Source organism: Falco naumanni, chromosome 13 (genome assembly GCF_017639655.2).
Source record: "Falco naumanni isolate bFalNau1 chromosome 13, bFalNau1.pat, whole genome shotgun sequence".
Classification (NCBI taxonomy): Eukaryota; Metazoa; Chordata; class Aves; order Falconiformes; family Falconidae; genus Falco; species Falco naumanni.
Window position 1 is genome coordinate 11314309 of NC_054066.1, and position 22032 is coordinate 11336340.

Below are 22032 nucleotides of genomic sequence, written 5' to 3' on the forward strand. Positions count from 1 at the left end.
AAGGCACTCAGCACTACCCAGAATTAGGCATTCTCATTCTTCTCAAGGACTTATTTGGAAGCCTCCCATTTAAGTCTTCACAGTGATGACCATTCATGCAATTTTCTTCAGGTAAATCATCCAATTCCTTCAAAAAGCTGCCTTGTAATTTTCTTGTTACAAAATCAGTTTTATTTTTACGCTTTCCTCAACCACATGTATGTTTAGGTAAATTCTGATTTCCCATCTATGCAAATGCAAGGGGCATTTTACACTTTTCTGAAGTACTGACACATTTATGACTAATTTCTCTAAAATGTCATTCACCCAAGATTGATTATTTGCTGCACAGTGAGCAGAGGAAAGAGAAAAAAAGGAGCTGTCAAGCATTCTTGCTTTTCTCTTCAGGAATGAGGAAAAATAGGCTTATCTTTGGAAAGACAGACGTCTATTAAAGGATTAAATGAGCACTGAACAAATAGCATGTGGAATTCCAGATATACTGATACTAATGGAAGAAATAGCTAAGATGACAGAAAGAAACATCTTGTTTCCAAAGACTTCAAATGCATTTGTACTAGGTGGGTCTTTTCCTGGTGAGACTTCATTAATTTCCTGGGACTTGCAGATGCATATGGTCCATTTGCATGATACACTTAGACCGTTGTCCCTCTCCCCAGAAAAGTATCAGGTCATGCTTTCTTAATTTATTCGATTTCTCAAGCTTCCACTTACATCTTAAAATAGTAATGATATTCCTACCTCCCTATGATCAGTGAAATTCTCCACTGCAAATTGTCAGTATAGTCTGTCAGCATTTTGTTATTGGTATTATTATATAACCAAGATTTGCAACAAGCTACATAAAATACAAAGGTGTCTTTTCTCAAATATTTCTCTCTCAAAAACAAATAAGAAAGCCACCTCGACTCCCCATGACCCCAACATTTGCAGTAACTGCTTTGATAGAATAACAGGATTCTTTTCATTTTTACTGTTACAAACCTTGTAAAATAATGGCCAAGGATCAGGTTCTGGTACCTTTATTGACAGCAAATAGCACTGAAATGTGAGACTCTTCCAACTGACTTTGACAACTTGCAGAGTAAGGCTATTAAATTAACCAAGTCACATCTGTGAATTCTAAACAAAGACCCCAACATATGGTTTGACACCTTTGCCACTGCTGTTAGAAAAACGTATGTATTTAGTTATTAAGTTTAGACATTCACATAGATTTATAGCCTATTCTAACAATAATATTGAAAAGTTGTGTCTCCAATTAGTCAAAGAAACTATATGGCATATGTTTCTATAGACCCAGATATTAGCCAAGATGTGGGCATTTGCAGCATAATTGCCCCACTAAACCTATAACATCACCCTTAAATGGAGCTGACAGTTCTTCCCATCTGTGGTAAGAACTCAGCCTGCTTAACAGTAAAAGCTGTAGTAAAAAAAAACTCACCCTCTCCACCTGTCTCCTACAGAAACAGCCAAGATGTGCTCCACTTACAGTTTTGTGAAATGAAGTAATGTCCGTTGGGGACTGAACAGAAAGTATTACACCTCTTTTGCACAGGACTATGCAGTTGATATGTGGCCTAGCATGTTTTAAACTAGAGCTATATAAACAAAGCAGAGCAGCCAACTCCCAATATTTGACCTTGATTTTATATAATGTATCCAAAGGTAGATTCACTAAAATTTTACAAGGACTTTGCATTCATTTTGCCTTTTTTTTTTTTTTTTTGTGGGTCACTGTAGCAGCACACTCAATGGCTATTATACTTAGCTAAGTTTAGAATATTGTGTCCACTTCTGAAGCACATCGGCTCTTTCCAACTTTAAATAAACCCCTGAAAGGCTTCAGGAAGCTTGTCAATATTAGAGCACACACAGCTAACTTGCAACAACTGGGGTTTTTCATTGTGTTTGATGCAGACTGTGGGCTTTGGGGAAGGCCACGAAGTTGGAGATTTTTTTTTTATTATGTATATTATTTTTAAGAGCTGGGGATCCTTTCTCATAGGCAATATTTGAAAAGTTTTCTAACAATTACCAGAAAAATGGCAGGTAAGATGGAGGAAAAAAGCTAGTGACCAAACCCCAGTGTTATGTGACAAATGCACATTAACAGCAAAGCCTGTGCAATTGCCAGGAACTCTCAGCTGCCCAGGCAGCTTCCCTCCTCCTTGGAGCTAAAGCCACATTTCACTTTCCAACTCTTGCCCACAGCCCAGCCTGTATGAATTCCATAGCAAACATTCATCTATCTGCAGCCTCTAAATCCTTCAGACTCAGGCTTAGGGGTAAACTGGTATGTGTGTTGCCCTAGCCCCCTGCAAAGGGGGAAAGGCCAGCCCTTCAGTACAACACTCATCTTTAGTGTAAGGTGACAGAGAAGATAGATACTACTACCTGGTAACACAACAGAAAAGATCCAGCAGTTTTGAAAGAATCTCTCTTCCACACCAGCTTTCACAGACATGCTCCTGCATGGCCTGGGTTGCAGCACGTCTGCCTGCCCCTCACAGCTGCTTGCAAATTCCTGAATTAGAACACAGGTGGAGTTCAAGGCACTACACCATGATTACTTCAAATGCTACAACCTGTGTGGGTTTTAAACACTGCCACTGGTCCCAGAGACAACTGTTAAAAGTATCATTGACTGAGGTAAGGCTCTTTAAGAAACAAAGAAGTGCATTCAGTTCTTCTCTTTGGAGTGTTATTTTTCACGCTGTATATTGTTCAATTAAAACAACTTCAAAGTCTCGATGCATAGTAAACATCAGAGGGAAAGGAGAAGATACAAGAGCTTAACTCCAAGCTGCTGGGAGCTGATTTCACACCAAAGCAGACAAAACACAGCAAGTTTTAAAGCTCTTTAAAAGGACAGCATTTATTGCAGGTTGTGATTTGGCCCGGTTGGCTGACATTTTAACTCCCCATCCAAGCCCGAAACTTGGCAGACAACACAAGTTTCTTTTTCTCCTCAGTGAGGTATCTGATTCTCTTTCTGAGTATGCAAACAATTGGGCCTGAACTCACTTCTGCTATAGAGATATTAATTAGCTTGACAAGACAAATTACAAGAAAAACAAACAAAAATATGTTCTAAAATTGAAGTACAATATGAGGTCAGTGCTAAAGCAGGATCACCATTAACAATCTCCTCACAAAAAAGCTATTTCCCAGAGGCAAGGTCAGCAGCCTTACCTGAGCGCAGACAGCAAGGGCTCCTCAGGGCTCCAGGGGGCTTAAATAGAGCTGCAGACCAGTGCTGCTTGAGAGGACAACGCTCAAGGAGGGGGCTGGGGTCGGCTTAAATAGGGCCCTGGGAGGCAGGGCAGGTGTGGGGAGCTCCCAGGTGAGGCTGATTGGGGCAATTAAGGCCCTGGGGTTCTGCCCGGAGCAACCTGCAGGAGCAGGTGTGGCGGCCTCAGCTCTCCGGTCTGGCAGCTGTCCTCGCAGAGTTTCCAGTGGCTCCCAGTTTTAAAATGTTTTTCCTCTTTTTCTCAAAGAGCCCAGCCACGACACCTGATCTTGTAGGCATTGTTTAAGCCTGACAACTAACATGTGAGTTTGATATCGGACACAGAATCAGTTAAAAGAAGCAGGAAGGTAGAAAACACCTCTTTGGTTACGTGGTGTATCCTACACCAATGGAGAGCTGTTCCCGAAACTTTCCTGCCCTTTGAAACCATTCAAGCTGTGAGACTTCCACCAGCTCCCTTGGGAGGTAATTTCATACCATATGAAGTGATGTTTCCTGATAGCCTAACTTTTCTTTTGCTCAATTTCGTGCCTTTATTCTTCATAATACACCCCTCAGCCATCCTAAAAGTCCTCTTTTTTTCTTAACGTTTGGACCCTTGCAGTATGCTAGATAGTTCACATATTCTCTTTAGTCATTGTTTCCTCATTCAGATATTTCATTTGGAAAATAAACTTGGCAGAGACCAGAAGACAGCTCTATTACTATCAAACCTCCTGTGAATGCAACTGGAAAAAGAAAAACTCCTCAGTTAAGTACTTCAATGTGCAAATAACACACTTTGGAGTTAACTGCAATCCCCAGAGTGGTGATTCGCAGAAGTTCTGTACGTGGAAATCTTCACTCTGGGACGCAGAAGGAGCTTGAAACGGCTTAAGAATTGAGGAGGAAGATAGCGTGTTCTCATCACTAAAGCATGAGTTGGATTACCTGAAGATCCTCCTGGCTCTGCCATCAAACTACTGTGTGGTCTCCTGTGCCTTTGTTTCTCTATCTATGAAATGGCTTTATGGGAATTTGGTTTCTTTTTTTTTTTTACTCTTAGTCTTTCTTTTGAGTCTCAGAAATAAACCCTGGGGCAAGCAAAATATTGAGGGGAGGAGAGTGCCACTGAAAAAAGACAACAGAATTTGCACTCACAAAAGTCCCACCTGTAAATCCAGCCACAGAGGAGACACAAGAAACGTACCACCTGTGCTAGTAATTCATATATGGATGTCTCTAGCTAGCTGGCTGGTAGTGTTCAACACAGCTGAGTATCTGAATTCATGAATGAAAACACTCACCTGTTAATAAATAATTTCCAGGTGCATCATTTGTTGCCACCGTCTGCTTGTCAGATGGAGACTGCTGAACTTCACTTTACCACTCTACACTTTCAAATTCAGAAGACCAAAGATAGCTACCTAGTCCATGTTCAGCCTTCAGTCTTCATGTGTTTGAAGAGGTTACAGAAGCGATGTTAAACATGCACTACCAAGGAAAATTCTCACCCAGCAGCAGATAAGACCACAAGGCCTAAGCAGTTGATATTTGAGTCAGGAATTAGCACTCAACATGAGTGATGCTTCCAAAAATGGAATCTCAGAAGAGAAAAACATTAGAAAAGTGCAAAATATTCCCAGTTCAGTTAGAGATGTTAACAAGTGTAAACGTAAACATGAAATTTCAGAAGCTCTGAAATTTAAAAATACATTCAGATGGTTACAGTTCTGTTTCTCTATGATTACAAAACACAGACAAAGTAAAAATGTGATTCAGCAGGGCATAACTTAGTTTCTTCAGTTTCTGGAACCAGAAACCAGACTAGCCTTTAGGTCTGATGCAACATTAGTATTTTAACTGGGGGAAATAAATTTTGGTTTTTGTAATCCTGCTGTGATGATTATGTACACTAAACTATAAATAACAAAGACGCAGACCCCATAACTGGAAATATTGAGGACTGAGGTCTGACCTCTCCTACCCTGAGAGCCTGAAAAAAAATTTCCCTCTTAAAACCAATTTATTTTTGCAAGAAACAATAATGAGAGAGTTCTAATCAAGCAGAAGCATTACAATATACACAGCAGACAATTCCCACCAGGGATAAATGTTCTTCAAAAGGTAGAAAGGAATCTTTTTTTCCTAATTTTTTCCATCAGGATTCAGCCTCCCTCTTCAGAAAACATAGAAAAATGGCTTTTTCTCAGCTTCACACTCACTAAAGCAGAGGTTCAGCCAATAAAGGCGGAGAGTCGGTCTCATAGTAAAAACACAGCAAGATGGAACTGTAGATAGTTCAGAGTAGAAGGGGAAAAAAGACTGGGCCAAGCATAGCTAGTTTAAAGACAGACTCTGACCTCTAACCATAATGGATTTTGAATACTAATAAGGATGAAGCTAAGCAACTCACACAGCTGGAGAAAAAAGCATCCTGTGAGCATGCTTATGCTCTCTACATACATGTACTCATGCACACACATACAAACATATCTGGAGAAAGCATTCATGTGAACAGGATCTGTTAGTGTGGCAAGACACTGGCCCAGGCTGCCCAGAGCAGCTGTGGGTGCCCCATCCCTGGCAGTGCCCAAGGCCAGGCTGGACGGGGCTGGGAGCAACTTGGTCTGGTGGAAGGTGTCCCTGCCCATGGCAGGGGGGCTGGGGACAGATGATCTTGAAGGTCCCTTCCAACCCAATCCATTCTATGATCATTACTATTCTAAGCTGTCTTTAGCAAAATTTTCACAGTGTTAAAAAAAACAGCCACAAAACTAGAGGCCTGTCAGACAAACATATATAAAACCAGAATCAATCCAGTAAAACACTGAATTTTGATGTGTTTAAGTGCTTTGCTGAATTAAGGTGGAAGAAAGCATATGAGAAGCTTTCAGCTTTATTCTGCTACTTTTAAATGTTGCACTTACAACTGACTGGCAACATTTGAAAAATGAGATCCCTATTCACACATAATATTATAAGTGGCCTGGGAAAACACAAATAAAACTAATTAGGTGCCATAGCTAATTTATTTAGTCACTTCTTGCAAGTGAAATGAAAGAACACATCTAGTGCATGAACTTGTACATGAAAAGTCATCTCTCTGTAGTAAAATTTTTTTTTAACCTCCTGAGCTGGACCCAGCTGCTTTTCATACATCTATAACAAACTTTGTGCCAAATGAACTGCTTATATATTTTTCTAAACAAGCCCCACTTTTTCCAATCAGTCCAGACAGATGGCAAGTAAAGAAAACACTTTAGTGTCAATCTGGTGGAGACCGTCACTGAAGTGCTTTTGCCAAGAAAAAACAGACTAAACATTAATGAGGCCAAATAGAGAAGCTTGTTTTACAGGCTGGAGGTACTAGATTTCTCTGGACTTACAGAAATTCAATAGCAGCTTTAAAGTGCTTGCAAAGAAAAGTTTCTCCAATTTTCTGCAGCATCTAGCAACCATACTCTAATTGGGGTAGTGACGTTCAGTCCTCAGCAGCAGGAATGCGTATGAGATTTCTAAAATCATTGGCAAGGAAATGTTTATTTTCTTTTTCTCTTGATGTCCACAAAAGTTTCGGCAGCCCTTGTAAGGAGTATACTTTCCATTACAAAGAATGAACTTTGTGGAATTTGCCTAGGATGTTACAGAAGTTTCTTCTATGGAAAGATCTTACTGTTCATTTTTTGAACACTCTCTGAATTAATACCACATTGGTACACATGTGTCAACTCCAGCCTAATCTCTCTAGTACCAGTTTTTGTGAATGCAGCTAAGAATGCCAAGAAAAAGGAAAGGATATTAGGGAAGATCCAAAATAAAAATTCTATTTGACAAGGTGCTAGATTTTGCCTACAAGACATTATTCAAGTTTGCATTATCTCATATGCCTTGCACCTGACATGCAATACCCTCCAAGTACAGCAGTTTCATTGCCTATACCAGATACAGTAATCACTGAAGCAAAATTAGTCTAAGTGTAGCATATAAATCTGTTATTGCCTCAGGAGGTTTCAGACAAGTTGGTTAGAACCTTGGCATCCAGGCTTCATCAATAGCAAAAGGATCATTTAAGCAAAAAGTACACAGTGTACCATACAGTTTTTAAAACAATGAGTCACATTCACTTTAAAACTTTATCACAGAAAAACTGTCATCAGTTATCTATATGCCTCAAACTTGGGGCTTTTTGTAGAAAACAGAATTTCTTAAGACACTCAAACACTGTTTTTATTGGTAAGTCTGAGATTCTCTTTCCTATGAAAGGCAAAGGCTGCTCAACAGTTTGTAGTTCTGCTTTAAATGCATCTAAACTGTCGTGAGAAAAGAGGAAATGCAAAGGGTCCATGCACCATTCACATTAATATTGCTTTCTTCAGTAAGCAGAGGAGCAGCTATTGTGTCAGGATAGATATGTAGAGTATTTTGAACTATCAAGGCAGAATTGCATTGAGCAGTTTCCAATGATCAGAAAGATCCAAAGAGAAACTGGGCTCACTATATTACGTTTCTCACAGACTTCACCTTTTCTTCTTCAGCTTTTCTTTTGCAATGCTCTTTCCTCATCTTGTCTTTTTTAATACAATAACTTGCAGATATTTTTGAATGATACCTAGCCATTTGAGGATTAATTACCAGGTTCGATTTCCTCTTCTGTACATCTTAAGCAATGGTCCAGATGTTCAAGGAGGCCAGCATGTTGGACAGGAAACATCTGGACATCCAAACTGCTGTGTGATGAGCACTGCTGAGATTGTGGCAATGTTTGGTGGAAAAGTAGCTCTTTAGAAAATCTTACCCTAATAATACTGAAAATTATTTTAAAGTCTAAACAACTACAAACAGACTGAATTATTTGCTCTGACTAGCTCATTATAAACTGGTGTTGGTTTGCCGTATTTCCCCACAAGAGTATTTAGTTTCTCAGTGTATTCACCAGACACTGTTATTTTGTGTCAAAGCAGATAAAAATCTAAAGGATCTAAAGATAAAGATAAGATCTATAGATATAGATAAATAATCAGGGATCAGTTTAAAAGATATATCCAGAAGACAAAGCTTCAAAAGATGTTGTTAACTAGATTGCTCTGTGGTAAGGACATTCAGTAAACAGATTATCTCTAATAAGCTTATCCTGTATTAAACCACTAATGAGTCGATGCTGTGATAAGACAGTTCTCAAAGGCAATGAATTATAGACATACAATTATAGGAAGGGAGTGGAGCAAGCTTTCCCTTCTCCTACAGTACTACTCAGTGGCTCCCTGCACACACTACTAACTGCTGATGGACAAAGATGTGTAGGATGGTACACCAGATAAGTCATTCTGGTAAAAGCTGATCAAACACTAGAAGATTAGGACAAGACTAAAACTCACTGCTCTCAAAGCCACCTGTATGGTTTTTAGTACTTTCACAGAAGCACAGGAACAGCAAGCCCAGTAAACCCAAACTTTGCCCAAGAGCAGAAGTGTTTTCCTGCAGGTATTTCATTGTGGAACAGTGACATAACAGTTTCACCAAGAAACTCTCACATGTCAATAACTATAATGGTAACTGCAACAACTGCAAAATTCATCCAAGAACTGAAGTATGATTTTCCTTTCACTAAAATGTTAAAATCAAAAGAATGAAATGATCAGGAGGGAACAAAAATGACATGAACAGAACCTGCCAAAAAGACCAATTCAGTCAAATCTACTGTATTTACAACCATTTCTCTGAACTGAGAGATGCATTAAGACTTGAGTAAATCATGAGCCAGCTTCTAATTTTCATAATGGAAGAGGTCACACTGTTTCTGGGGCTACTAAGCATTCAGTTTGCAAAGAAGTCCCTAGACACAGTGCGTTTGAATTCTGAAGACAGAAAGCATCATCCAATTTGTTAAAAATGTTTCTACGACTGCAATAACAAAGTCAGCATTGATACAACATCATTTGCTGCAAGCTATAAGGAAATCTTTCCATCATTTCAGCACATGCCAATGCATACTTGATTTATGAAAAGGTCAGGGAACAAAGAAATTCTCAAACCAGTGAAAACCATGTGAAAGAATCAGAAGGATATCTAGCTAATAAAAAAAAAATAAATTACAAATGCTGAAAGAGCAGTACACAGGCACAACAAAGAAAGGAGGCTGGTGAACAGGAAGATTTGGGAAAGTTCAGGCAATTACGCATTAAGAAGTAAATTCTTGAGCCATGTTACAAATCAGCATGTCCTACCAAATCTAAGTAGGAATGTGCCAATTAGCAGAGCAAAGAGAATATCTGGCTGTAATGGTGTATCTTGGAAGGCTAAACCACAAGGTTCAAGCTGTGGACTCAGACGATGATACCAGGGCTCCAGCCAATTTTCAGGGTACCTTTTCAGAGTCTGATTAGGCACACAGCTCTAATGATGGTTGAGAGACTGGCTGTCATGCAGAGTGGTGAAAAACAGCTCAGTGTTTCCATAAGTTTTCACTATGTATTTTTCCACCCTCCAGAAAAAGCATGTTTGCTAAACACCAACCATGTAACCTTGTTGTCGTGGATAATGCATTAATTATACAGTTCTACAATTAGCAGCTTCAAGTTAAAAATAAATAAAAAAGTTCACAGGTTTGCAGGCTGTCACAAGAAAAATCCACAAAGTGTTTCTTTCTGTTTATTTAATCTGCTTGTGAAGTTGCTGTGGAAAGAGAAAAATAATGCTGCATAGAAAAAAAAAATCCTCCTGAGAATCCAGTCATTGATTAAAAAAATGTTAATTAAGAATGCATGCCTTCAGAAAGATATCTAATTTGGCATACAGGGAAAAAAGCATCTAAGAGAGAATTAAAGGCAAGTCCCATGATAAAGATGCTTTGGTTTGGATAAAACAGCTAAAAGCCTCAGACTTTAAACACTGTAAAAAAAAAAAAAAAAATATACCCTACATATACCAGAGGGAGTATTAGCATTGCAGGGGAAAAAACTTTTTACAATGTGACAGCTTATAATTGCAGAGACAGTGGAAATAAAATGTTTAATAAATAACTGTTCTTCCAATGTTTTTGCCTTTCTGAGTTCTCTGCTTTTTGGCTAAGTGCTTACTTAAACTGCAGTATAACAAATCTTTATTCTGCAAGCTTCACTGTCTGGCAAGTTGAAGAATGAAATCTTGATCTATAAATTAACAAACTCAAACCCTACATATCTAAAAGTGCCACACATACCCTCAGGCATGCAAAACCCATAGCTGGTACATCAGATCTAATTGTTTCTATCCTACTCTTCACCTTGAGCACACTCAGGACAACATGAACCCCCTTCCCCATAATGGGACTATACCAATAAAGCCTATCAAGATCCATGAGTTGACTGTTTACCCAAAGTGTAAGGAAAGGGTGAACATGCTGACACATACAGGAAATAAATTCAGGCTTGTGAGTGCATATTAAGGATCCATATAGGCAGATTAGTACAACAAGCTGAGAGCATTAGAACAGAATTCCACTGCTCTCCCAAATCTTACATTAACACAGTACTATAACAAGAAGATTAATAGCCTCCTGCATGCATTGGTTACCACATACCACATCATGTTGACAATCCATACACATTGCACAAGCGAAAAAGGAAATGGCTGATGTAGAAAACATTCCAAGGGTTTCATATTTGTGGAATTTCTCTTTCGCATTAGGCAATTCCTTTATTTCAGTAATTCACAAAGAGGTTACACATGCATCCTGAAAGGGCAGACTCAGCCAAAACAAAACGCTCAAGTGATCATCTTTATTTAACATCACAGATGAAAAAACATTTCCAACCATGCGAGCATATGCTCAGTATCAAGTAGAAATATGCCCCAGATTTTTTTGCTTCCTGAAAAGTGGGCAACATAGCCATGGAGAGGGGGTGGCCCAGGAAACTATGCAATGTATTGATACCACATATTTCCTCCACGTGGGTTTCTGTGGAAGTCCTATCAGCAACCCTGTCTTGTTTCTCCCAGTGATTCATCACCGTGCTGGCCCAGGAGGCCAGAATGATGTAAGCGAAACTAGGACTTTCAAGGAAGCGTAAGGAGCACTGGCACAAAGCTCTCATCAAATTTCATATATTGGCTAACTCTTTTAGACACTTCCAAAATGCCCAACATAAACTTCACATTTTAAGCACAGGTAAACTTTGCCTGCTGATCATTATCTACCACCAAAATAATAACTGCTGCGTATGCTAATACTAATTTTGAGGGCATCAGTGGCCTCTGGGGAAGCAACCAAACAGATGCTAATATTGTTTATAAAGCCTGGGAGCAGCCAAACCAAGCCCTTTGAATCCAAATAACCCTAAACTTTGAACAGAGAAAAAGCCTAAAAATCTGATTTTATTCCCAGATCTAGATCCTTCCTTTAGTGAGCTGAGCCCAAACCAGATCCAATTGTCTTTCCTTGTACCGACAGCAGATCCTGCTATAGAAATAGGGCCCTGCTGAGAGACAAGTGAGGTTTCAGAACTTGGGCAAGTCCCCGCCTTTGGGGATTTGATTTCTCAAACTCATACAGTGACTTAGAAGGTCTGTAGATAGGTATAAAAATTTCTCATAATGGTGTTTAAGGAAGCGAGAAGAAAACCGTTAAGATAAAGGGCACCTTTAACTGAGGTGCATAGAAATAAAGCATCTTCAGTCCAAGAGAATATAGCTGGAATCCTTCAGTACTACCACAATGCTAATTATTTTCCAAGCATCCAAACTAAGAATACTTGACTCATTTTTTTCAAATTACCATTGCCTCTTCTTTCTCACTGAGACCTATGAAACAGAGGCCTAAGTTTCCAGATTCTGTTACTAATGAGTTGTGGGCATAAAACAAAATCACTTTGAACATATGACAACACTAGGGAAGAACAGGGATCACATTTATAAAATGACAAAATATGTCAAACTTTCAAAAAAAATGTTCAGACATGAAAAACATCAGTAAGGAATTTAAGAAGTTTAGAGTATGAAATCCAGACTTTTTCATTTTTCCCTCAGTTAAAGTCTGCAGATCTCTAAAGAATATTTTAAAATGCTATTTGCACTATAATTTCTTTTAATGCTCCTCATCACATGTCCTACCTCATCTATATTGTTATATCAGCAGAGACACAACTGTAGGTTACAATATTCCCTGAACACCTTGGTACTGGATACTTTCAAGTAAGCAATTATTTCTTCATGGTTTGAATACATACAAAGAAAATAATCTTAAAACTCCTTGTTAACTCTGCATTAGTCCTTTTTCTTTAATTCATTCAGACATCTAAGAATAGCATATGGGATAAACAAATTCAAATGTATGCAAATGCACATATACATATTTACAGAAATACAGCTGAGGTTGAGTAGATGTGATCCAGCAGAATGGATAGGAAAAAAAATATAGCTGCCAGCTTCTCCTAGAGTAAAAGTTCCCAGTGGCAAAGGAAAGACATGAACTAGTGCCATCTTCTCCAAATTGTGAGCATCATTTCTGCTGATATGACCCTGAAAACTGTCCACTGATATCAATATCAAGCTGGCTTCTTAATGCCTCACTTTTCTGACCCATCTCATCTTATCTAATAGAGTTCATTGCTGAAAAGAGGGAGGGCAGCCATGTAGGTGCTGGAGCCCAGGAAGGGCAGCAGCAGCCTCTGGGTGCCACTGGTCCTACTCCATAGCCCAAAGTACTATGTGGTACCGAAGTACCAGTGTGGTTGCACTGAGGCTGCTGACCAGCTTTGAAATGTGGTTTTTCTTAAGAGTCAAAGTCTCCCACAATTCTACAAACAAAGAAGACTACAAGGATTTGTCTGGGATTTTATGCTATTTAAGGAATTGTTTTCTTTTATAAGAAAAACTAAATATTAATCTTTTTAAAGTTGTGTGGGTTTTCATTGTATTATTGCTCATTACGTTCATTCTTTCAGTTGCCTCCCCATAGCCAAGGGGTCAAGGGACTACACCAGCTAAGAACACAGTATGAATCACAAAGGCTGGATCTTGGCTTGAATGATGTCTGCTAGCATAGGAAAGATCCAGTTCAGAAATTTATCTGATACTTAGTGGAAAACACCGCTACTCTCAGTCCTCTCTGAAAATCCCACAGGCATCTGCCTCAGGCTTACTTGCTGGCACCCCTCACACCACCAGCAGTTTTGTTTTGTTTTGCATCTTTCTTTACTGCTGCCTTTTAGATGGACCATCTAGGGGACCCCTTGGTTACCACTCTTATTATGCTTCTAAAGTAATTCTGAAATCAATCATTCTGGAGTCAAAATGATTCAGACGTGGTCTTTTTTATTTTATTTCTAAATTGGTTACCAAAACAGCAAATGAAAACCATTACCTCTAACTTCTATTTCTCTGTGGAGTATGCCATACAAAATATCTCATCTCAGATCCAAATGAGACAAAATATTCTCATGGAATTGTTCTGTGAGTGTTGAGACTGATGTACCAATAAGCAAAATAAAGGAAATGCCAAACCAATTGCTGCTTAGTGCTTTTTAAATGAAAAACCATGATTAAAAGGAGGAAAATATTTGCATTTCCTGTTCTCACCATTGCCCTGCTTACCTTCTCCCAAACCTCAGCAAATTTTTCAGAACCAGAAACAGCAGTGATGTTAATTCTGTGAACGTGAACACACTGAGTCAGCAAAACGTAGTGCAAAACCTCTTTCTTCTCCATGTTGTTTAGAATTAAACAGAAGGGAAAAAGGCATGTGTCCTTTCCAAAGGTGCTTGCTTATCCAATGTCATACCAGCAACACATCTTCTGTTAGCAATAAACAAAACTCTTACTATTAAACAAAGCTATTAAAGAGCAAAAGAAGTAACTATTTACATAATACTTAGCCAAGCTAAGAGGTAGAAGCATGAGGCAAAGAAGTCATTCTCCCTTTCCCAGCAACAGATCCTCCTCTTTCTGCCCTTCGCTAGCCAAGCCCCCAGGTCTCTGCTGCTGGGTGTCTTGTCACACACAGCAAGAGAGTAGGGCATGTGGGCCTTTCAGATGAAAGAAGGCCGCTGCATGGGATTTGTCAAAAGTCACGTGCACCTCCAGGGCACTGAAGGACTGCCCCTAAGCAGCCTGTCCACAGCGCCAGAACTGGCAAACAGTGCTCAGCTTTGCCTAGTGCATTTGAACAACACAACCACTCTTTACAGCCTTGGCACACCATGGCCATCACCGCCAGCTAGTCAAAACTCTTCAGATTCAGACTCTGTGACCAATAAGCCAATGTTGCTTCTTGAAGGGGCAGCAGCAGCAGACACATTGCATTTTCTTTTCTGGGTTAACTATGGCTTTACGAGATGTCATTTTGTGTTACAAACAGCTTCATAGATGGTAGACTGCCTGGGCACATGGCAAACTCTGCAATCCATTCTTGCCTTTGGAAAGAGCAGTCATCAGTCAGCATACACAAAAAAGTAACGGATATTTGAGAAAAAGGACACCACAAGATTGTCTGTTGAAACTGAAAAAGCTGTAAATTCATTCCTTAAACTGCTTTTTCCAAAGAACCTAACAGCTTTGCTCTGCCCTCAACACACCTTCTAACAGGCAAACGCAGTGGCAAAGAGAAGCTGCTTTAAATCATACAGCTCCAGAGATTTGCTGGCCCATATGAAACAACACCAAGTGATTTTCAAACCGATGAAAAAAAAATTAGGGCAGGAGTGCCCTTCCCCCGCAAGTCCCACCACAAACTCCTGCAAGTGGGAAACTAAATAAAGCATTAAGGAAATGAAATGAAATGGAAAAGCTGAAATAAAATGCTCAAGTTGAAATGAAAAATTGAAAACAAACTTTTAAATTCAAAAAGTGCAATAGACCACAGATTGTTTTCAAAATCCTCCAAAAATGTTTTACCAAAAGTTTTGCCAAAAGTACTTGGTGCCAACAGATCTGTATTTTGGGGCAAAACTCAGGATGATCAAAAGCAGGTTCCTGGAATACGCTGATGATAACTTCCTTCTCCAAGTGCCATCCAGAGGGACCTTGACAAGGCTTGAAAGGTGGGCTTGTGCAAACCTCATGAAGTTCAACAAGACCAAGTGCAAGGTCCTGCACATGGATCGGGGCAATCCCAAGCACAGACACAGGCTGGGCAGAGAATGGATTGAGAGCAGCCCTGAGGAGAAAGATCTGGGAGTGTTGGTTGACAAGAAGTTCAACACGATCTAGTAATGTGCGCTTGCAGCCCAGAAAGTCAACTGTATCCTGGGCTGCATCGCAAGAAGCGTGGCCAGCAGGTTGAGGGAGGGGATTCTCCCCCTCTACTCTGCTCTCGTGAGACCCCCCTGCAGTGCTGCCTTCAGCTCTGGGGCCCCCAACGTAACAAGGACATGGGCCTGTTGGAGTGAGTCCAGAGGAGGCCACGAAGATGATCAGAGGCTGGAGCACCTCTCCTAGGAAGACAGGCTGAGAGAGTCGGGGCTGTTCAGCCTGGAGAAGAGAAGGCTCCGGGGAGACCTTATGGCAGCCTCCCAGTGCCTAAAGGGGCCCGCAGGAAAGCTGGGGAGGGACTTCTGACAAGGGCATGGAGTGACAGGACAAGGGAGAGTGCCTTTAAACTGAAAGAGGGTAGATCGAGATTAGATATTAGGAGGAAATTCTTTCCTGTGAGGGTGGTGAGACACTGACACAGGTCACCCAGAGCAGCTGTGGGTGCCCCATCCCTGGCAGTGCCCAAGGCCAGGCTGGACGGGGCTGGGAGCAACCTGGTCTGGTGGAAGGTGTCCCTGCCCATGGCAGGGGGGCTGGGAATGGATGAACTTTAAGGTCCCTTCCAACCCAAACCATTCTATGATTCCAACCAGTTTATACTCTGAAAAAACAAAGGTATTTTTAAAAATATTATGCTCAATAAGAACTTTTTACAAGCTCCAAAGCACTACAGAGTCATCATCAAGGTTGCATCAGAAATGTAGTTTAGGATCACATGGAAGATTAATACTTATTGTGAATACTATTTTGATGAAAACATCTTCCCATACTCAATAATTCTTATTATAGTCCCATAGCACATGTCCCAGCAATTTTTGGGGCACATTAGAGCACTAGCATTTACTGCTATTACAACGACAGTTTACAGCTCTCTGTTTAGATTGGAAATACAATTTTGTTGATGCTGCAGGATCTTCATTTTAAGACTACAGGTTTCTGGGTACTGGCATATACTTAATCATGTGTTAAATCAGACAGTTGCATGCTCCCATCTGTGCCACAGAAGCCTCTAATCTTTGTTGGGTAGGTAACAGTTTTTTCTGATGAATATTTTTAGAACATAGCAGCTGAGCTACCATTTATTACCATTTCCCAAGAGGGATCTGACCTTAGGCCCTCATAAAGTTCTGTAGCAGGTAATATTTCCACAGATCCTGCTTCAGTCATTAACAGTGTTACAGAACTGACTTTTCTAAGAGAAATGTACCTTCCATGTTTCTAAAGTCATAGGAATCCTATTGGAAAATACATCTGTTAATTTGATGTTTTTCATTTTCTATCACTGTATATTATACTACTAGATGTTCTCATTTAGTTCAAAGCACAAGAGCATGCCATAATTTCCAAGGAATAAAAAAGCAGGTATTAAAGTCAAGTATACTACTGTTGGAGTGAGAGGAGTGAGAATCAGGGATACACCAACCTTGATTTCTAGTGTGGTTTTATTCACTACACTATCAATGACATTGATGACAGGGAAGAGAAGTACTGAGGTGTTACCACATACACAGCGATCCCAGTCTAGAATTCCTGTGAGACACAAGTTACTTAGGAAAATCTCTGTCCCTCAGTTTCCTCAGCTGTAAAACTGGCATAGTAAGTATTTAATTTCTTAACTATCTCCTGAGGGTGTTCAGTAACATTTAAAAAATTTAAATGCCATGAGTTTTAGCAAAGAAAAGGTACCTAATGCCTCTCTCCATGACGGACAGCCCTACTCAGTTCTGACCCTCACACTTCTGGCCCCTCACTCATTCTTTCAATCCCTACAGATTACATTTTAGAACAATTTATATTTCAACTGGAAATTATAAGCCTTTTATTACTGTCACGCAGTGATAATAATGTCTTGTACTGGAGTTCTACAGTTTGTACGGTATTTTCTGAAATAATACGTAAACTGCCTATCTCAGGCTCTTCTTAGGCCAGAACTTGTAGTTCTCGTGCAGAACTCCCACTGGAAGATTTTGCATTTCCTATGTATGTCAGCTGGCTAACACTAACTCCTGTGTTGGGAGTTAACAGTGCACTGACTGCTGGGCCTGTGCTCTTCTTCACTGAGCAATCTAAGGGTCTTCTGGTTATGACAGTGGGTTCCATTCTGTGATTTCCAGTAATTCCCAATTCCATCTGGGCCACAATTACATTGTGAACTGTCGCTTTTCTGGTTTTTTTGGCATCTACAGTTATAGCCTTAGTAATAGCAAGTTGATGCAGATAATCAAGCCAGTGAAAACAGCAATAAAAATATGACTCAGACATTAGCCCTCGCTTCTTTTTTTTTTTTTTTCCAAAGAAAAAAAAAAGCTTCAGCCAGAGATGGGCAGTTAGATCATTATTAAATAATAACAACTAGCCCATCTAATTCTTGTTCATGTATGACTTGTTCCTTGTTTTTGAGGGAGGGAGAACAGGCTATTATTTTTATGTTGCATATAAACATTCCCTGAACAAAGGTAGAAGCTTGGGAATCACTTTTCGGTCCTGGTAAGTTCAAAAGGCAGCACAGCAGCTGACTGACTAGCTCAGCAAGCCTGTTTTCCAGAGATACAATTAAATGGTGTTGAAAAATCACATCAGTAGAAATTACTAGGTACTTTGGACTTTTGAGTTCTTGAGTTTGATCCAAAGCCTGTGGCAGGCAATGCAAAAAGTGTCCCTGACTTCCATAATGTTTACACTGGACTCCTCCGAAAGGCTATGAACAAGGATCCGGGAACCCAAATTTAAACATTGCTGCTTTTCAAAGTCTTGGACTATATCTTGCCCTTAATTCGTTTTTCTTTGCTTACAGAGCTGGTGTGAAAAACTTATGGCATGTCTACACTATACAATGCAGAAATCCCTGCACCAGCTGGTGTGAGTACCCAGCATAGCACCATGCTGAGCCATTAGCTTGGGTCCTGGGAGTAGTATAGATATATTAGCATGGCATTATGCCCAGGCTAATGAGCTCAGGCCTGCTCTGCATTATACTGCTTTGATCCAAAGCTAGCTCCTTTGCAGCTCTGTAGAGCCCTACACTGCAAAGAGTAAACTTGTCTCTGCACCACTGAATGTTATCTGCAGCATATATCACAATCCTGCTCCTGCAGACCCACTGCTGTTTGAATGACATTTCTTTGTCTGAATTCTAAACACTCCAGTAAGCAAAAATGTCTGTTCCTAAATGGAAACTTATTTATCTATCCACGCATTGCAATCTACAAATAAACAGAGCACCTGCATCTCACCGCATTTCCTATTCTATATCGAATACATCACATGCTTTATATTGTGCCTGAAATACAGAGTTTTGAATGAGTCTCAGTAATCATCAGTTACCTCTTGTGCCCTTAGTTTTGTGTGGAGAGGGAAGAAGTCTCCATTTTAGTTTCATCACCCAGGTCAAAATGTTGTTTCTTAAAATGAAACTTGTATATTCTCCCTCTGTTGGCAGAAGCTCTTCCCTTGAATAGAAGGCAGCTGATCACTGAAATAGAAAAAAATGTCATTGGCAAGACAGGTTGACTGACAGCCACTGCAATTAACTAGAAGATTTCAATTGTTATGTATTTCTGTGTCATTGGCAACAGTGACTATAAGGGGGACATGCACATATATGTACATAACTGTATTTGTTACTTAGCAGTTATACCATGTCATCACTCTTAAGAGAATTCTTTCTTCCTGCTTACGTATTCCAAACGACCAAACATATGTCTTTGATCTGCCTGAGAGGATAACTAACTACCTTACCAAGGGTTTGAGCACATGAATAGCTAAGCAAAGCTCCTGACACAGCAGAAAGCATTTGCACACACCTAAGACAAAGTCGAAATGCTGAAATGGAATAAATAGAATAGAAAACACTGAATGGAGCAAACTTGTAATTACCAACAGGAGCAACATCCTTTCCTCATCAATCCTCAGGCATGCTTATATTAAGCCATAAAGGGTTAGACAATTCTGGAGGGATAGTCTTTCAGGGGTTTTTGTTTAATGCTTTGGAGCTAAATCATGCTTTCCTTTCCCAGGGGTACACAAGACAAAGAAGAGGCCAGATGGAGCCCTCTTCCCCTCCCTACTACACCTGGGCAGGGGCCAGCCTCAGCTCAGTGCCCTTGGGAGTGCATGGAGCACTGGCAGCCCGGCCGGCGGCCCTGGGGTGCGCTCCCGGCCAGGCCTCAGGGCTCCTGTCAGATATCACTTACCCACAGACAGCAATGGCGGCAGAAGCAAACGTTCCCCCTGTTGTACAGCCATGCATCAGGGCACCTCCACCCTCGCTGCAACACTTAATACATTCAAGGGCCGCAATTCACCCCCTTTGAAGCACCGACATCTTTCCATACCGCAGGCAGCCATTATCTGGCTAGATATCCGGAGCCAGTCCTGCCTCCAAGCACAAACACCAAGCCATAGCACAGCCCCGGGGGGTGTGCCAAAGGAGGACAATATTCCTGAGCTCCTGAAGTAGCAACGGCTGCTGCCTGCCATGCTACCCAGGAATGGGGTTGCAGCTTCCCAGCAGGACACTTCAGAAGGTGCAGCCAGCAGCTGGAAGGACTTCAGAGGCATACCCTGTGAGAGAGGGACAGCACTTGCAAGGGAAACACATGAGACAAGCTTCCAGGGCCACAAAACATCTCCCTGGAGCCCTAATGAACAAAGCAATTTAAGCCAAGAGGGCTTTATTCCGATCCATGACACAGATGCACAAGCGGCGGCACACTGCAGGAGAAACAGGGACTCAGCACAATACACCAGTGGTGCAACACCCCCCTTCCCCACCACAATTTGACTCATGTGTCAAAGGTGCACTGTAAAGTTTGCTGGCTCCTAGTTAGCCCTGCACTTGTAATCAAGATGGAGCACACGTGAGAGAACATACACTGAAGGAGACAACACAGGTAACAGGGTCAAAACATATTAATGAGGAGAACACTATGAAGCACAGCAGGAGTGCACAAAACATGGCACTGCCCAGGATGGACAGGAATAGCAGTCATTACAGCTACAACACATGCCACGTTAAGGAGGACATATGCTCCCCACACGCAGCCAGCCAGACCCAGTGCATGCTGCAGTGAGATCAGGGGACTCACGAGGCCCTTTAGGACCGCTGGAAGCAGTGTGGTCTAAGTACAAATGTGGTCAGCACTCAGCGTGAGAAAGCTTTCTTACACCAGCCATCTGCAACTTGACTTAAGAAGAAGCCAAAATATAGAGAAAAATAAAGAAAAAGTTAGAAAGGGCTGCAGTGTTTTATGTCATTGATTATATTTTCTCATTTTGTTTTGTTTGCATGACACGTAATAGAAAGACTACTTTAAGCCAAAAAGAATCTGAGGGTCAGTGCTGACTATAAGAGAATAAAGATGCCCTGTCACTCTGCCCTCATTTTAGCACTGATTTCACTAACCACGTTATTCTCAGCACAGTAAGTGCTGACGCCAAGTTACTTGGTGCAACTAGTCTCTTCTGTTGCAGAAGACATTACAGCTACTCTCCAGATTCCCTCTCTTCCTCAGGGGAGTCGCTCTAGGAGTACTATATTTTACATCTAAAACAGAGCAGGGCTAACACTTATTTTTCCTTGTGTGAAACAATACTGTAACAGCAACTGCAGTGTGCACCAGTAAGAACCAGTACCTCACATTGCGGCTATAAAATTCCCACCTGCTCCTCCTAAGCTGCAGTACTGGCAGAGTCTGGAGGGCAGTTGCCCAAGAGCTTCAGTAAAGGCCCTGCTCTACTTTGCCTGATTTCTCATTTCTCTAGAGAGGCTGGAGATGTTCCACAGGCTCCACAAAGACAACTAAACCAAATAGACAAAACACATCGTAGCAGAACCTGGGAGTGAGCCACAGATCTCCAACTTGACATGAGCTGGAAAGAATTCTCAGGTCTCAATGTCAAATTGCTCAGTGCACTTCATTTGTACTCAAATATTTTCTTCACACTGCTACAGCAAGAATTTCACCTATACGGAGCTCATTATTGGTTTTGCATGGGCATAAATAACCCCCCTTTCCTTTCTATTTCCTAATACCTACTCAACCTTACCAATGTTTAGCATCTGCGTAGCTTTTACATTCCGTGACAGACATTAAAGACAGGGGGCAAGTACATTGCACAGCACCTCTCAGGTGTTACCCATACAAGGACAACCATGCTGATCATATTTCCATACCTGATTCCAAGAGCAAGGCTGCAGGCCTGCTCAAGGTGAGCAAATCCCACTGCTGTCAGCCAGAGCCTCTGGTGCTCTGCACCTTTATCTGGATCTGTGCTCACTGAAAGGGGTCTGACAGAGTCAGCTAACTTCCCAGCATTTCTGAAGTCCTCCCCTGGCCACTGGCTAGCCCAGTCCCCATGAAAGGAGCTGCTGATGTGCAGCTGATGAGGAGGAACCAAACTCAGAAACACAGCATGTTGTGGGTCAGACCTCTGCCCACTCTACCGAAGCAAATGCCACCTTCATATGCACAAACCAAGAGTATGTTTGACCATTCAGAGCTATCTGGGGAAGCAGACTAACACACAAAGAGGATAAAATTCTGCCAACCCAGTGTTCACTAAGAAGG

General features: G+C 41.0%; 1 long non-coding RNA gene across 1 annotated transcript in view; it reads right to left on the bottom strand.

Annotated features, from left to right (window-relative positions):
• LOC121096978 overlaps positions 1-22032 on the bottom strand; it is a 124125-nt gene that overhangs the window by 48329 nt on the left and 53764 nt on the right. Inside the window, exon 5 of the long non-coding RNA XR_005830729.1 lies at positions 18788-18935. This is a non-coding gene — a long non-coding RNA (uncharacterized LOC121096978). The remainder of the gene's footprint in view (positions 1-18787; positions 18936-22032) is intronic.